This window comes from Kogia breviceps, chromosome 9, assembly GCF_026419965.1.
Source record: "Kogia breviceps isolate mKogBre1 chromosome 9, mKogBre1 haplotype 1, whole genome shotgun sequence".
Lineage (NCBI taxonomy): Eukaryota > Metazoa > Chordata > Mammalia > Artiodactyla > Physeteridae > Kogia > Kogia breviceps.
In genome coordinates this window covers 68,007,965-68,026,580 of record NC_081318.1, presented here as the reverse complement: position 1 = coordinate 68,026,580, position 18,616 = coordinate 68,007,965, and the positions used below count along the sequence as shown (strand labels likewise).

Below are 18,616 nucleotides of genomic sequence, written 5' to 3'. Positions count from 1 at the left end.
AAGGAAAGTGAAAGATAAGTAAAATAAGTAAAAATGCCCTTTCTCACAGGAAGACTTTGAGCCATGGGCCAGTCTTGAGTTGTGGAGAAGAAACAAGCTTTGAATGGAATTAGAGATTGAAGCTCTGTTTTAGACTAGGTTGATCTTTTGAATAAAGTTGACTGAAAGTGAGTCATAATGATTGAAGAGGAAATAGAAGTGACTTGGAAGTTATGAGATTTGTATAATGTTCCATCAGGGAGCAGGGAAGGATCAAAAAGGAATGATAAGTGGAATAGTTGCTTAAAAATAAAGAGACTTCCAGAACACATTTCCATCAAATTTAGTTCACTCCGTAAACCATATCACTCCGTAATCTCATAAGATGTGGGATGGAACAGTTAGGACATGAGACCAGACCTCCCATATTACTTTCAGGTTTTCTATATTACAGCATACATAATCTGGGCTCTAATATCCTTAGAAATCACCCTAACATGAGAATTTAGTCTCTTGTGTCTTTTATTTCCATTGAATGTGCCTCTATTATACATTGTACAGTGAAGTGACTTTAGCGGTCACCTGTCAATTCTCTTCCTGCTTTACAAAATCAAATTAACTTTAGACTTCCTTAGTAGGTGTTTTCTCATTTTATTGTTTCAATTTCTGGTTTGCCTAACTTGCCACACTTTGTTCTTGCTTGGAAATTTTTCCATTTTCTCATGTAATAGTCAAACGGGAGAGAGACATGGGATGATGAGAAGTTATAAGATATACTTCCAGGAGCAAAATTTAGAGTATCTTTGATAACACAAAGACAATATTTGGGACTTCCCTGGTGGCACAATGGTTAAGAATCTGCCTGCCAGTGTAGGGGACATGGGTTTTTTCCCTGGTCCGTGAAGATCCCATATGACACAGAGCAACTAAACCCATGAGCCACAACTACTGAGCCTGTGCTCTAGAGCCTACAAGCCACAACTACTGAGTCCACGTACCCCAACTACTGCAACTCACTGTAGTTGCAGTGAGCCCCCGTACTGCGACTACTGAAGCCCACGTGCTCTAGGGCCCACGTGCTGCAACTACTGAACCCAAGTGCAGCAACTCCCGAAGCCCACACACTTGGAGCCCATGCTCCGCAACAAGAGAAGCTACCTCAATGAGAAGCCCGTGCACCACAAGGAAGAGTAGCCCCCACTAGCCACAACTAGAGAAAGCCCACACACAGCAACAGACTCAATTTAACCCCAAAAATAAATACTAAATAAATATTTTTAAAAGAAATAGTAAAAAACAAAGACAATATTTGTGTTTCTTTAGGGTTTATGCTTTTAACCTAAGGAGAAAAGGAGTAAAGGAGACATTACTTTGTCTGAATGGTTTCTTGAAAAATTTAAGGTGTCTTGAATGTCAACCAATAAAGAGACTGTCGATTTAAATAAATCAATCATGGTTATATGAAATAGATGGAAAATCACAATGGGAAAGGGAAACCTAAGTTCAGTCATTAAGTGGCCTAAGGACATTTAAAAGATAATTAAATAAAAGCATCTCCTAAACCTGAGGCAAATTTAAACACTAAATATTAGTAAAGCTGTCATACAAGCTGTCTTTAAAGAAGGAAAGCTCTCTTCCCTTTCCTGTACTACTTGGAAATTATAAGAATCAGCATGTCTCAACTTTGCGTTTCAAGCTTCAAATCTTATTCCCCCACCAAAAAAGAAAAAAAATCCAAGGCGTTTAAACTGAAATATGTCAGGTTTAAGGATGGAATTCTCTCTCTATTCTAGTTAAATGTCATGAAAAACGTATATGTCCATCAAAACTGCTTTCAGCCTACTATATATGTGTCATTGCAGGATGGTAAAGATCTATTCTTTTCCCTGTTATAAAATAAGCAGTTCAGCAACAGAGTCAGATTGTCATATCTGGTTGGGATTTTAAGGCTTGTCTAGATCACTCCCTGTGTGGTTGAACTCAGTAGTCCAAGGTTTCTCATCTGCTCAGTTACAGGATTTGAATCACTGACCATTTCTGCGGACTCCTCTCCAGTATACCCATTCTCTCTGGAGAGCATTTGTAATTTGTATCCTGGTTCCAAATAGCATACAGTCTTCCCTCCACCCCAGATACTCCCACCTAAAAATACCAAATAAATTTTGGAATGAATTTTATTTTTCTAAATATTTTTTAGTTTCAAAATTCACAATCGTGTTGCTTTGTGAAGTATCTTTTCCCCTACATTTTTTTTTTTTTTTTTTCGGTACGCGGGTCTCTCACTGTTGTGGCCTCTCCCGTTGCGGAGCACAGGCTCCGGATGTGCAGGCTCAGCGGCCATGGCTCACGGGCCCAGCCGCTCCACGGCATGTGCGATCCTCCCGGACAAACCCGTGTCCCTTGCATCGGCAGGCGGACTCTCTACCACTGCGCCACCAGAGAAGCCCCTCCCCTCCATTTTTTGTCTCCCTATTTCTTCTGCTCTAAGCATTAATTCCTTAATTATTTACACATTTGAGCATCTTTGGACGGTACTGTGGCCTAGAAGCTGGAGGTCAGTTTTAGGAGAAATAGGACAATCTGTAGGAAGATGACAAAACAGAGAACTTAGACCATTTGACCCATTTCCCAGTCACTCAATGTGCTTCCAAAGTTGTTGTATTTTGTGTCAAATTGGCTACTCGTACCAGCATGAAAATAAGACAATTTTGATCATGTTTCCATAATCATTTTCTGAATTACATAGGGGAAGCGTAAGTCCTTTAACAATAGACTCTGAATTTAATGGCTGAAAAAAGAGACATGAAAGACTTTTGTTTCTTTTTGCATAGTAGTCTAGGACAGCACTTCTCAAAGTATGAGAAAGAAAATTGTCAGGAAAGTAGATTCTTGAGCCCCACTCTAGATCTACTGAATCAGAAACTCTGGTGTGGAGGGCCAGCAATGTGTGTTAAACTTTCCAGGTGTTTCTGATGTACATTAAAGTCTGTGGGACAATTTTCCAGCCCAAGGAGATGTATGTTTATGACAGTGAAAGGGGGTTGTCTGTGCTTCAGTCATTCAGGGATCCATCTTCGACTTGCCCCCATGAAACAAGTAAGAGCACAGAGCAGCATATATGGGAAGTTTCGTAGGACCATTGTAGTGCTTCTTACCTACCTTCGGAGGGAATTTCAGCAAATGGTCACAGCCAACTGCAAGAGAAGCTGAAAAATGTAATATAACTGGGCATATTATGTCCAGTTACTACTAAAGAAGGGAGAAGGGACTTTGGTGGATAGTCTATGCAACAATCACATGATCATCTTTGGACAATCAGGTTTGCTGGTGATGTGTTTCATCTCTTTTCTTCTTAAATTCCCACTGATGTTGCTTTCACTCAGGTAGTTTAATTCTGGCATTGTACAAGAGTATTGCATCATGGGAGCTAAAGTAAGAGGGTAATTCAAGAAAGAGTAAACAGTTAACAGTGCCAGATGCTGCCGAGAAATCAATGATTTCATTAAAATGTCCCCTAGATTTGGCATGGGGCCAAAAAATGGAGGCCATTGATGACCTTAGGAAGGATTGTTCCATAAATAAATAGTACAAAAGCTGTGTTGGCATAAACTATGTTAGTAAATGCATAGGAGATGAAAAAACAAAGACAATAAAACATAATTTTTTTAAAAGAGATTAACAGTGGAGTGGCATAGAGATAGGGCTGTAAGTAAGTATGATATGGGATGGAGGAGTAGGAATAATTCTATATAGATGGAAAAGATCTAGTTGAGAATGTTTGGTTGAATATTCAGGAAAGGGAAGTTGGACAATACTCCTGAAAAATTATAATGGGGTCCAAACACACAGATGGGAGGAGTTACCTTAGATAGGAAAAGAAAAACTGCCTCTAATGTAACAGGAAAGAAAGAGGAAGGAGGGAAAGAGAAAAAAATTTAAGTAATAATTGGGGGAATTAAGAGATGAAGTTTCTAGATTAACACAGATGGATTGCTGAGCAGTATGAAATATGTAATTGAAATTAGTTTGCACAAATCTACATAAAATCATTGTAGTAGCCTGTTAATGTTATATTGGGCTGCCATATTAATTTGGCTGCTATAATCCCTAAAAACTACATTTATTGGAGTGTCTCTGTTAATTTTTTAAAAACATTTAAAAACTGACCAAGAGTAGGGAAACTATGATATTTTATTTTTGCCTAACGCTGCTGAATTAATCTGTGGTAAGAATTCCTTAGTCAGCAGGTTTATTACAAATATAGCACTTTGTGAAATTCAGTAACTCTCTTAAGGCTTCAAAATGAACCCTCATATGGGAGGTTTTTAAGAGCTGGCATCATTTCTCTGTATTTTATTGGAATTTTAGAAAATTCTGAAAAGAATCTCATCAAATGAACCAATATTCCATGTTTATAAAAAAGTAATTAAGAAAATTGTGCCTAATTTAAAAATGCAGTTTATGTGCCAAGAAATGAAAAAAAATAGGCCTTTGTCAATCATTAAACAAATTTTTAAAATTAAATCTCTAGGTGCCTATAAATTGTGAAGGAACCTGGATATTTATCCAGTGCCAGGCTTTCAGCCTTGCAGTCCGGCTGCTGTCGGCCTCTGAGTGTAGGATGCGCTTTGCCGGAGTCCACCATGTGCTCTGAAAAGTTAACTTCGCTTACCAGGCGCTCACACTCTGGGCCATGTGGCATCACCCTAATCACTGCCAAGTACCAGACTAGGAATAATCCTTACACTAAATGATTCAAATCAGCCAGTCCTCAGAGAGCCTGCAAAACCTAACTAACCCCACACTGCTTGCCAAAGCTGCCTATCTAGCTGCACCCCACAACTCTAGTTTGCTGTGACCGCCTCCCTGGGTGTCATTCCCTGTGTGGCCCTGCCCAGCAGCCATCTCTCTCAGTAGTGTTAAGTAACAAAACGTTCAGCCTTTCATCTGCATGAATCAGTGTGTTGTATCCCACCATCAGAAGAATTCTTAAAGTCTTATAAAACAGTTGGCACTATAGCCACAGCCACTGACTCTTGGATAACTTCTTGCGAGACTGCTCTTGGCTCACTAATTGGCTCCAGACCACAGGGAGAGCAGTTTGGGATGGAATTTGAGCTTGGGCTTTAGTCTTGCAGTCGGAGGCTACTTGAGCTGTGCTTTCCAGGCTGGAAGATTTGGTGGTTCTGCTTTTAGTCAGTCTGTGTTTGGCAGAGACCTATTCCAGGGGACTCTCCTTGATGGTGGTGGTGTTTCTTCATCACTATCTGGGGCAGAACTCTGGTTGGTCTGTGTGTTTCAGGGGACTCCTGTGCAGGAAGATGTTGGTTGGGCTCCCCCGATGGGAAAGAAATGGCAACTGGGTGTCATTTGATGTTGCTTAGGTGTGGGTAGCAGCTACCTCTCTTCGTTGCTGCGTATCTCCTTGCTGTCCACAGAGAGCTTTATGCTCCCTAGACTGTCAGGAATATCACAGGCTGCACCTTCAAAGACCAGCCACCCAACATGTCATCCAAAGGGGCCCTCTGGCTCAAGGAAACAAAGATTTCATCCCAGCAACCCCCTTCAGGACACCTGCCAGTTATACAATTACTTAAATAATACAAGACCCCTAACCATTGTGCTTGGGCCTTAGTAAGCGCCCCACCATAACATGTGAAGGGACTAATACTTCTGACAGTGGGTCTTACTGCACTGTCCCAAGGAGAGGCTGCAAACCCCAGTCCTCTAGTGGTGGACTGGGAAGGCCTGGAGTAAGAGCCGGCTGCCTAAAGGCAGGCCATGAGCTCCTACCCCCTCCTTTCCTATAACCGCCTACATGGTTCACACTGAGTTATCAGACAGAGACAAACTGAAACCACAGGCATAGGTGACTAGAAGCCCAAAACAGAGGGAAAATAATGGAATGAAAGGAAAAAACCTAGATACAGAGGGAGAAAATTAAAAATGAATTATATATGTGTGTGTGTATAATATTTTTTAAACAAAGGTCCATAACTTAAAACAATTGAAAATCCAAAATTTACTAAAATAATTTCTATGACAAAAAGATAAAAAGGGTGCTGATTGCCTTTTGTGCCTCTACAGCATAGGTGCTAAATTAACTTTAACAACTGCTAAAATCCACCAGTTGACAAAGCTTCATGGATTTAATCATACTGAATCTCATATTACAGTTTTATCAGAAGATCCTACTAAATGTAAACATGGAACCCCGTATAACCCTAGGAGAGTAACTAAACATAAAAAAACAGAAAAAAAAGGTATTCCTTATTTTATGTTATAGCCCTGCCTAAATTTCCCATAGTCATAATATCTATTGCCCTAAAATATTCTATATTGGAAATAGACACTCTGAAACAATGAGTAATAAATTGAAGCTAAGTAAAGTCTTTGGCACTAAGAAACTGGCTTGACAAAAAAAGACCCAGTTAAAATATTAAAATGGTCCAGTTTAAGTTAAAACAGGGCCTTCAAAAGCTCAAACTTCATATGACCTAATTAATAAAGGGGTGATTATGTCCACCGCCTCTCCATTTAATAGGCAAATTTTGCCTGTTCTTAAACCGTCAAAAATTGAAGGAAAAATAAAAAAGAATAAAGCCTCACAGTGGATTACTGCAACCTTAATACTATGGTCCCATCCATTAATGTCCCCATTCCCAATACCCAATATTATTAAAATTACTGATGTCATCCAATTAACAACCAGTCAATATTTTGATAGTTTGGCTAATATGTTCTCTTCAGTGCCTATTTTAACAGCCTCGCAGCGTCAGTTTTCCTTCACCCCCAAGGGAAGCAATGCACCTTTTCCAGCCACCTTCTAGAGTAAGGACCTCTTTGCAATTGCACACAATCTCTGCAGACAACATCTAACTGCATCCACTGTTCTCCATCGGCACGAATATGATATTCCAGCGATGACATCCTCCTTTAAGGACGTTTGTTACCACACTCATTAAGAACATAAAACTCCAGCATCCTTTAGTCAGTGTTGCATTCTGGAGGCAGTATAGTCCTCGTGTAGAGATTCTACTTACTCTCTCTGATACTGTTACTTACTAATCAGGCCGCCTTGAATGGGGCCCCCTCCAATAAAAGGCTATAAAACTGGTTCAAATTAACATCGATAGGCCCCACGGGGAAACATTCCAGAATGTACACCTGGGTAGTATGTGGGGTTGGTCCAGAGTGGTTCACTCTGGGCAGAGTCTTGGCTGCCTGCACATGGTGACCACAAGGGGCCGCCCGTGTGGTTGCCTTCTTGGCCCTGCATGGGTGCTCCCTGGGGTGCGTGGCTTTGATCTCAGGGGCAGTGTCCTTCCTTCCCGTCACTGACGTGTTCTCTGCAGATGCTGTTCACTGGGATAGGCAGTAGCCCAGCCCCGCCCCACCCCAGCTGCCCTTGCTTCCTCCCCCGCTCCCCATGGTCCCCAGGAGGTTCTTTTGCTCCTTACCAGACTCCAGAACCAATCGCAGTAGGCCTGAAAGCTAGATATGCACCTGTGCAGGCACATGGGGAGAGGGCATGGGTTTGTGATAATGAAGAGTGTAGCCAAGCCATCACCAGGGACTACCCTGGGAGATGCCACATCCTGATCCACATGGGAGAACAACTATTTATTCTTCAGAGAGTGGTTGTGATTAAAAATTCAACACAAGGGAATTCCCTGGTGCTCCGGTGGTTAGGACTCTGTGCTCTCACTGCCGAGGGCCTAGGTTCAGTCCATGGTTAGGGAACTAAGATCCCACAGGCTGTGCGGTGTGGCCAAAAACATTTTTAAAAATAAAAATTCATACTAGAGCATGGACTGGAGGATATGGGGAGGGGGAAGGGTAAGCTGTGACGAAGTGAGAGAGTGGCATGGATATATATATATATATACACTACCAAATGTAAAATAGCTAGTGGGAAGCAGCCACATAGCATAGGGAGATCAGCTCAGTGCTTTGTGACCACCTAGAGGGGTGGCATAGAGAGGGTGGGAGGGAGATGCAAGAGGGAGGAGATATGGGAACATGTATATATGTATAACTGATTCACTTGGTTGTAAAGCAGAAACTAACACACGATTATAAAGCAATTATACTCCAATAAAGATGTTAAAAATAAATAAAAATTCAACAAAATCAAACTTGAAGAAACATTTTGAGTACAAACATGAAAATCAGCAAAAACAATACGTATGCTGGTTTGAAGGTTGTTAGAAGACCTTTAAGAACATCAGCAGCTAGAAATCCATCAGTGCCAACAGAAAAATGAATCTGTTCAAGTGAAACCCTGAAAGAAATGGCAAGCACTTTGTTTCACCTGGCAGTCTGAAAGGATGGGAAGAAAAGTCTACGAGAGCCACATTATGTCAAAAGGGATGTTCATTGTAGCAAAAACATGTGAGAGAAACCCGCTAAAAAGAAAATAACATGTGAAGTATGCCAGAAAACATTCAAGCAGAGAGGTGATGGTAAGCAACACGTGAAAATTCGTGTCCCAGAAAGGGATATGTGTCAGTGTCCAAGAGAAGACCATGGTGGAAGCTATGCAACATGCTTGGTCTCAAGAGCCATAGTTTCTCTCTGCCTGAGGAAGAGCACCCATTTATGTGTGAATGTGCTGGCTGGTGCAAAAGATTTGCAATAAAACAGTCTCACAAGGCATGCCGACATGAAGAAAATGAAAATCAAAGTAAAAGCATCTCATGAAAAATCAAGTTGGGCCTTTCATCTCAGTGGATGTATCTCTTCTAAAAGGAAACACCAGTGAGGCTTCTCTTTGCCTAAATATAGTCACTGAATGGTATTGATCTCACTAATTACTCTCAGCTAAATATCAGGTTGTATTGTTGAAAGGACTACAAAACAACAAGCTCAGTTACTTTCTCTCAGAAGCACATTTCCCTTTATTAAAAACACTGATTTAGAAAAAAAAATTGACAGGCACTCGTGTTACTCTCCTCAGAGGCTCCTTCACTACAGAAGTTTTACCAACCTCTTCTCACACCTCAAGGAGTCTCAGGACGCTTAGGTTGCCGTTGGGCTTCTGAGGTTAGAAACTGACCTTGGCTCTGTGCTGTACACCATTAGAGCAAAAATCACTGGCCACATACTGGTCTTTCCTAGAAATCGTGGTTCTGATGGATCCCTGAGCCTGTGACTTTCTATACCCAGTCGCCTATTATGCCTTGGGTCATAAATGCAGCACCCCTCAATCTGAGAACCTCTACTTAGGCCTCCTTGATAAAGAATGGAACCAAACCTGGGCCTTCTGGCATATTCCAACTGAAAGAGGGGTTGTCTCTCCTCTCCTCAGTTTCTTGCCAGATGCCAGGCTGCCGGATGAGGTTGCCCTTCTCCCAGTTACCTTAGCTAACTGGGGAGTCCGTTGGGATCAACTGATGGAACAGCAGTGAAACTTCATAGACTATATGGGTGGCATTGCCACCATCATAACTGATGCTCAGTGGTATGGTGCTGCTTTCCATCTCCTAACTGGTATGTCCATGATAAAGGGCAGGGCCCAAGAGTCAGAAAATTGGCCATGTTTCAGTCATTTTAGCACTGTATGCCCTAGTCAGCAAATTATTCCATATACATATATTTTTTAAAATTATTAAGTCATTGCCTAAGGGTTGTTCCCTCTGTTCAAGGTAAAGGACTCTGTGAACCACTTTGCTCACAGATACCCAAAACAGAAATCAAGGCTACACATATCTCTACATATATTAAGGCCACAATATAAGGCCCCATCAGGACACTCCTTATCTCCTTGTGTGTTCCAGACACTGCCGATAGTGATCAAGACACATATTTCACTTCTCAGAATACACAATGCTGGGCTCCTGGGCTAGCAGTCAATAAAACTCACTACCCCAGTAGGTCCAGACAGCTGGTTTAATTGAGAGGTCTAATGGGCCCCTCAAAGAACTCTCTCTTCAGTCAAAAAATGACAAACCACGCAAAAAAAAAAAAAAAAAAAAAAATGACAAACCACTAGGCAGTGTCTTTCTTGCCCCCAGGCATTAATCTCTCTTAATTCAAGGCCCCTTAGTCAACTCATACCACACATCAGCTTTAATAAAAAACCTTCCTTTCGACCTTTCCTATTCTTAAAGGGGGAATATGTCTGGCTACATGTATATAAAGATGAATTATATTTGAGGCCCTTTAATAATGTATTTTTCTACTTTTAGAGATTTTCAATTCTGTTCCACCCCCATAGCACTGGAGACCAGATGTAGGGTACATACTCTTCTGGGGCCCGTTAACCATAGACTGTCCCATGGGCCAGGAACCTGCCCATCTGACATGTGACTCATTTGAGCCTAAACTTCTACCACTCAAAAAATCTTCATCAGTATTCAGGTTATAAGGAGTAGATAATTAATCCTGGCTCTCCACCTGATTCCCTCCAGAAAATTAAAATTATTTTTCCAGGACTCTTCCCTCAGACAATGTGGGCTGCTAGGGAGGTAGGAAACTGGACTTGGTAAATAAAAATGAAGATAACATTAGGAGATAATAATAAAATCAACACCATATCCCATAACGATGAAGCCAGACAACCCTTCACTGGTAATAATACAAGCCAGAGAAAAATTGACATCAAACAACAAAGGTCTATCAAGTGCAGCCACACACTATTTCGTTGACCATTGGTCTCATTGCTACTGGTCTGGATGCTTTCATTGGTTTGCAATCCAGAGGCTCCAACACTCCAAGCAAACCATTGTTTTAAGCAAACTTGGCAGATGCTGGAGCCCACACCCTAAGTCTTCACTGGCTTGTCCATTACCGACAAAGCCAACAACTGAGGCAAAGGGCCCATGGTAATTGCCTAAATTGGAGGGCCTGCCTATAGGCTATGCTGGAGCTCCAAGCTCAGCCACAGATATTTTAATTGACAAACGTGACATCCTATTAACAAGATGCACCCCAAATAGGCCATGTGATTTAAAAACGTATCTGCAGTAGAATCCCTTTCATCACCCATCTGGGCAAAATCTTGGACAGTTGGGAGCTTTTAGATTTGGCCACCCTTAATCAGGGATTTAATTATGTCAGTTGGGTTCCGGTGCTTCGGTTCAATGATACACCTTCATTGAGGCAAGCGTCATCTTTGCTAGCTGTGCACCCACGAAGCCTTGGTTTGAAAGATATTTATAAGTCAAGCTCCCAGGACCAAAATCACCTTGATATTTTACAGGAAGCTCAGTCTTGTTATAATACCACAGAGCCACAAAAACAAAACCCATATTAACTTGAGTGTGTATCCACTTATAAATGATACCCCAAGTGCCATATCCCAAACCGCCTTGCCCTGGACCAGGAGCTTGTTCTTGAGAAGGTATCACCCTAGATGACACTACTCGGACCTAAGACTACTCCACTGGAAATGACTTTGCACCCTGTGATAGAGACAACTACTCCCTGGACATTGAGACCACCATACCAGCAACACCCACCAGTTGCCTCTCCTAATATGCTGACATGAAACAGTTATTGTTGTTTCTTTTTTCGTTGGACATTAGGGATTCTGTGTTTCCTGAGTTTGCTGTTTACTTAGCTTGTGGTATGCTCCTTGTTCTATAGCTATACTTGCATACCTAAAGGGAAATCTTATAAAGGTTACTTCTCTCTGTGCTATTAAAAAATTAATGGAAATTAGTTCTTCCCCAGGTAGGTAACTTTGTCACATTAGTCCACCCTTCAGTTGGACCTCCCACTCCCCAGAGCCTTCTCCTACTTCCCTTCTTGCTCTACCTTGCCCCCCACAAGTGCCCACCCTGTGTCTACGGCCACCAAAACCACCCCTTCCCCATGGCTACAAGCAAATATGACTCACCTATACCTTGCTGAACTAGCAGTTCACACTCTCCATCAACAAAACTGCTGCACCTACCACCTTGACGCAAGGGATACACCAAGATATTATTATCAAAAACTACATAATTCATACTGTCACACACCTTACAAGTCCACCATGATATTGTTAGAGACCCCCAAACTTCAGATCTGTTTTTGCCATATAAACAGGAAACTTGGATACAGTTGACCTATTTATAATTCTACTTGTTTCCCTCCTTCTGACTCCCATAATAAAATGTTTTCCTAGGTAGTTTAGGGGCATTTATATGCCACTCTGTAAAAGTCTTGTCTACTACTTGAGCTACTGGAATTCTTCAAATAATTGAACTCAAAACTGATGCCAAGACAACAAGAGGTCAACTGTAAGAGAGTTTTGTTTTTGCACTGTCTTGACCCAGTTTTGAGGACCTGACTAAAATCTGGTCAGTTCTTCTTCTTGAGTGGCTGATTAAGTCCACAACCCAACCACTTCCCTTATCAGGCTCTCACATTCAGGATCACGATGCATCCATGCTAACTGCCTCAGGGTCAGGAACCAGACAAAACTGAGGGCCGCCCCTATGCCCTGAGCCTGAAAAATCATCCAAATTAGCCAACCCACAGGGATCCCTCTGAACCTCACTGACTCTCTCCCCTTTATCCCCTACAGCTATGCTTGCTGAGACCTGCTGGGGTGGTAGAGAGGGCAGTTCTTCTGTGTCCCTGTCTGGCAGCCATCTCTCCTCTGGAGTGCTAAATAGCAGACTTCTCCCTTTCTTCTATCCAAATGTCCATGTGTTTTGTTCCTCTATCAAAAAAAATCTTTAAATCTCATAAAACATGTAGTTCGTTTTCTTTTACTATAAATCAATTACAGGAATGTTTCACCCAAATCTGAAGTTTCTAAATTCTTAGAATTGCCCCAAAGCAAAAATATGTCACATCAAGTTGCTGAAAAATTAGATAAGACATTTCCACCTCCAATAAAGCCATGTAACCTAAATGTCAAAAGAAGATTAAACTCTTATAGGCAATGATTCATCATAATCATTTTCCTTTTTTGTCTTAGTATTTCTTCTGTCCTTCTGTTCAAAACTGTTTTATCTGTTTCCTGTAACCTCAATTTCTTTGAGTCATCGGTATTCTAGAATTGCATTCTTCAATACACTAGCTCCTAGTCAAAGTTAAATAAAATAAAATTGAAAATTTTTTTCCTTAGGTACACTGACCACATTTCTAGGTCTCAGTAGGCACGTGCTACTAGTTGTGACTGTGTTGGTGGATGCAGAACAGAATTTCATGCAGAGCAGAGAGTCCTATTGGACAGTTCTCTTCTGCAATACCAGTGCCTAGTGATTCCCTCAACTACTTCCAGTATTATTTGTAGAATAATTTTATGGAGTATATCAGGTATTTTAGGTGAATGTTTGCTAACTGAAGCATAAGATAGGACAATCTGGGAGAAAAAGTGATGAGAAGTAAGAAACGAAACGTGCAGTTAGGGAAAAAAATCATTTTTAAGCTAAAGAAGAGAGATATACCAATTATGATAAAAGAGTCTATGCAATCTTGATATCTCAAATCTTTTTGAATTAATCTTTCTTCTTCTTTTCCTTTTTTCTTTTTTTCTACCAGAGATAGTGTGTTATCTTGGATTTGATCTCTTCTCTTCTGGGTGGTAAATGTTTTCCTGGACACATGTTTAGTAATACAAAACAAAAACAAAGTGAGCCTATGCTCTTGTGCAGCATCCAGAAGACTTTCCTGAATGGGTCTGAAAATATGCTCCTGACAATATGGTTAGCCATCCAGACAGAGCATGTGCACAGTGCAAACAGGCTCTCATGCATCCTTTAGGGTTGTACTTTCTAGCAAGTCTTGCTGAGTGGAAGTATGGTGACTTTCCAAATAGATATGCATTGCAGCAAGATACATTCATCTCAGTTCAGCAAACCACATGTTTAATTACAACATATAAGAAACAGTGTCCAGCATTGGTACTGGTTTTGAGGTAGCCTGAGCACGTGTCTGAAAATTGGGACGGTTCACCACATACCATGCTTAAGATTAAACCTTGATACATTAACATTTTATAAGATGCAAATTATTTGATCTGCTTTTCTGAGCAACAGTATGTGGCCGGGATTATCAGCTTGTTTTATATATCCTGTGTGTGTGTGTGTGTGTGTGTGTGTGTGTGTGTGTGAATAGCAGTGTTTCTGCCCCACGACACTATTGACATTTGAGGCATTTGAGACCATGCCAGTCTCTGTTGTTGTGAGGGCCTGTTCTATGCATTGCAGAATGTTTAGCACTGCCCACGTCCTCTACCTAATAGATGCCAGTAGCACACTCTCTTACCCAGTTGTGACAAACAAAAATATCCCCAGATATTGGCACATGCCTCCTGGATGGCAAAATAGCCTCCATTTGGGAAGCTCTGATCTATGATAATTTCTCAAGAGTATGAATATATTCATATGTATGTTTCTATAGATGTAAATATAGTGAGTAAACAGGCTCCTGACAGCAAACATTCAGTATTGCTTTTGGCCTCGAATCCCTCCACACTATACTGGTCTGAGATGGTATGGCATAAAGTAAATACTCAAAACTGCAAATATCAATTCTGTGACTTGTGAAAATTGCCTAAATGGAAATAAAACCCTTGATTAATAATACTGAATCAAAATCAGCTGTATGAAATCTATCTTTATTAACAGAGCCCTGAGTAAACACATCCTTTTTTTAATCAACTAAAAGATATTCCTGTCAGTGCAGAGAGATCATCGTGTTTGGCCATGTCTAAGTCACTGTTTTTTTTTTTTTTTTTTTTTTTTGCGGTATGCGGGCCTCTCACTGTTGTGGCCTCTCCCATTGCGGAGCACAGGCTCCGGACGCGCAGGCCTAGCGGCCATGGCTCACGGGCTTAGTTGCTCCGCGGCATGTGGGATCTTCCCGGACCAGGGCACGAACCCGTGTCTCCTGCATCTGCAGGCGGATTCTCAACCACTGCGCCACCAGGGAAGCCCTAAGTCACTGTTTTTGAAGTGAAATTACAAGGCTGGCAAAGAAGCAATGCTACTTTTCAGAGTTCAACCAATGAAAATGATTAATGAAGCAAATAGCTAACTGAAAGTAATCCGGTTACAGTTTTCATAGTTTATCCTTCAAAAATTGATAGATTTATTTTTAGTATCTTTATTGGAGTATAATTGATTTACAATGGTGTGTTAGTTTCTGCTTTATAACAAAGTGAATCAGTTATACATATACATATATCCCCATATCCCCTCCCTCTTGTGTCTCCCTCCCACCCTCCCTAAGGACTGACTGTCTTTTCCTGCTAAGGACTGACTGTCTTATTACCTTGTTACTGTCACCAGAAGCTGTCGGCCTTTTAAGCTAAGATGTTCTTTTCTCCTGTCTTTTCTAGACTAGCGCCTCCCTATCTTCCTTTCAAAGCCCTGTTTTATTTTAAATAAGTAAAAAAGATAGCGAGTGCAGTTATCCCCACTGGGTAGATTGGCAGAGTGATTTTCAAGAACGAAGGGATGATCGGAACTCAAGTCTTACCTGTCACTTGAACTGTAAAGTTTGGAAAGTTTATGATCCTTAAAAATAAAAATATAGGGCTTCCCTGGTGGCGCAGTGGTTGAGAATCCGCCTGCCGATGCAGGAGACACGGGTTCGTGCCCTGGTCTGGGAAGATCCCACATGCCGCGGAGCAACTAAGCCCGTGAGCCATGGCCGCTGAGCCTGTGCGTCCGGAGCCTGTGCTCCGCAACGGGAGAGGCCACAACAGTGAGAGGCCCGCATAACGAAAAAAAAAAAAAAAAAAAAAAAAAAAAAAAAATAAAAATATAAGAAGGCTTTTCGTTTTATTTAAAGGCTTATAGTGATTTGCCAAAAGTATTCAGCAGAACAACCAGAACAGGGCACTCTCCTAAAATTAATTATAAACACCTTTTGATATATTAAGACTTAGGAAGGCAGGACTTGAAATAATTCCTTGTCTTTTTTTTTTAATTTTTTTTATTTTTAATTTTTTTTAAACATCTTTATTGGAGTATAACTGTTTTACAATAGTGTTAGTTTTTCCTTTACAACAAAGTGAATCAGTTATACATATACATATGTTCCCATATCTCCTCCCTCTTGCGTCTCCCTCCCTCCCACCCTTCCTATCCCACCCCTCTAGGTGGTCACAAACCACCTAGCTGATCTCCCTGTGCCATGCGGCTGCTTCCCGCTAGCTATCGGTTTTACATTTGGTAGTGTATATATGTACCTGCCACTCTCTCACTTTGTCCCACCTTACCCTTCACCCTCCCCGTGTTTAGATTTTACACAAAGCAGAAAGTGTAAATTTAAAAAACAACAAATAAAACTTCTGAGTCTGGAATTTAGGTATGGTAAGGTCTACTTTGCCATGAGTGCCTCTGATATCCCTTTATTTAAATTAGGATTGGGCTTCCCTGGTGGCGCAGTGGTTGAGAATCCGCCTGCCGATGCAGGGGACACGGGTTCGTGCCCCGGTCCGGGAAGATCCCACATGCCGCAGAGCGGCTGGGCCCGTGAGCCATGGCCGCTGAGCCTGTGCGTCCGGAGCCTGCGCTCCGCAATGGGAGAGGCCACAACAGTGAGAGGCCCGCGTACCACAAAAAAAAAAAAAAAAAAAAAAAAATTAGGATTAATTGCTTATAGATAAAGCATTATGACTGGCCATATTCACACATGCATGAAGGCATTCAGGTCTCAAAATTAGGCTGCACAATCAGTTACAGAGACTCGCTGCCTGGATTGGAAAAGAGAGTAATGTTCTTCCAAATTTCAGCATGGGATCCCTTACTGGTTAATATCCATGGTTCATTATGAATTATTATTTTTAAAATAAATCCTATAATTTTGTGTGAAAAGCTTAATTATTGTATCATAGTTTGATGTTAAAATAGTTTTTAAAAAGAAACCATTTTAAATACATAAAATTATAACCCTTTTTGTTTATATATGTTGTTTTCATTTTTAATGTGCTGGTGACCTAAAAATGGGGGATTCCTCTCCATCTCAGAGAGGTTCTGCCAGTGTTCTTCTCGTTGCTTATTGTGACATTAGTCTGCAAGGCATTGGAGTAAGAGGTAATTGACCTACCAAGTGTAACATCTGAAGTTTCAGTAACAACCCTTTGGCATGAAAGGTGAGGACTGAAAGTGTTTTGCCAAGATTGTGAGGGATGGAATCCAGAATTCAGGACTATCACAACCATATCACTCTTGGAGTCCAAAGAAATTAAAAAGGATTTAACAAAATAATTAAACCGAGCCCATGACTTGAGGAGCTTTTGTGTTTGGCAAAGACACTTGAGAGCAAGATCTTCCTTAGCAACCGGTTAATCATGATCTCCTGGCTTGTTCATCAATATCCCCTTTATCCATTCAGCTGCTTTTTTTTTTTTTTTAATGTACATTTTGCAGACACATGGATCAATCAATCTGTCTAAGAGTTTTGGTCTGCTTTACTTAAGTAAAGCCCATTAATATATTAAATAGTATATTTTTCAGCATTTTAAAATGTAAAACGCATCAGAAATCAGGACTAATATTTTCTCAGATAAATCACTGTACTGATTACCATGAAGTACATTGATGTCACTATCACTATGACAACATTATGGCAAGAACTAGTCACTCTAAGCTACCTAGTAAGAGGAATTGTCATCTATATTTCCAAATAAAATGTAACACATATTAGGACCTCTACTTTCTTGCATAAATTAGTACCTTAATGGTTAGGGAATGTTGAATCACAATTGGATGAAGAAACCATTCACATTTATGTTTCCCTAAAGGTAAGATTTGAATATTTGAGGACTGTATCCTGTAACTTTTCAGTCAGTTAGAAAGGAAGCAATTGTTTTACCATTTTAAGGAACTATTTGAGGCAATAAATACCCTTCCCTTTACCTGCTTTTTTGTTTTGTTTGTTTTGCATTTAAGAAAGGACAGTGCTGTGATATCAACAAATAGTCTAAATAAATAAGTGAGCTTTGGGATCTATATGAAGGTTTTTATGTGAAGTAGTATTTGAATCAGTCTTTTAGGATATTGCACGTATACTTTTAAGATATTGCTTAATTTTTAATTTTCAGCTCCTTATGATAGAAATGAGTCACCCTCTTGTACTGTTCCATTTTTAATTAAGCAAGGATTCAAAATCTTATTTTCATTGTTAACTTTAAAAGTAAATTGACTCTCATGTGTTCTCTGTTCCCCTCCTACTAAGGATGTCCTATAGAAAATATATAAAGGTGTACTAGAGCCTTTGGAAGAAAATATTAGTCTTCACTAACTCCATTCACCTAGAAATGTACTGCTGCCAATATTTTTAGATTATTTATGCTCAATTTTGTACTTGTTTTAGTTTGTACAGTAGAGTGTCAGCCTTCTGACATTTGTTGTGTAGAGAACTGTATCACCACATGATATGACATGGAACAGTTGACAAATGGCAATTTTCCCAGTAATGTTTGCCTTTTTTATTTGATCTGAGCCAAATAGAAACTCTGTAGAGGAATTCCTTCCTTGTAAGATATGGTTGATTATACAAAGAAAAACAAAGGTATATCCTATCTTGATTTTAAAAGTCTACATTTCATCTTGAGCCGTTAGAGAATATGACAGGCAGGTAAGTGATAGGAGCTGTAATCATGGAGATGGACACTGTGTTACCTTAATTACAAAATTCTAAATGAACATTATCCAAACAGTTTCTTTTATTGTAAATTTATGTTGTA

General features: G+C 40.4%; 1 protein-coding gene and 1 pseudogene across 2 annotated transcripts in view; both read left to right on the top strand.

The window, feature by feature from the left end:
* The window catches only part of DGKB (diacylglycerol kinase beta), a 796,780-nt gene that overhangs the window by 18,190 nt on the left and 759,974 nt on the right, over positions 1–18,616 (top strand). The window lies entirely within an intron of this gene.
* Positions 8,083–8,727, top strand: LOC131762427 (transcription factor IIIA pseudogene; annotated as a pseudogene).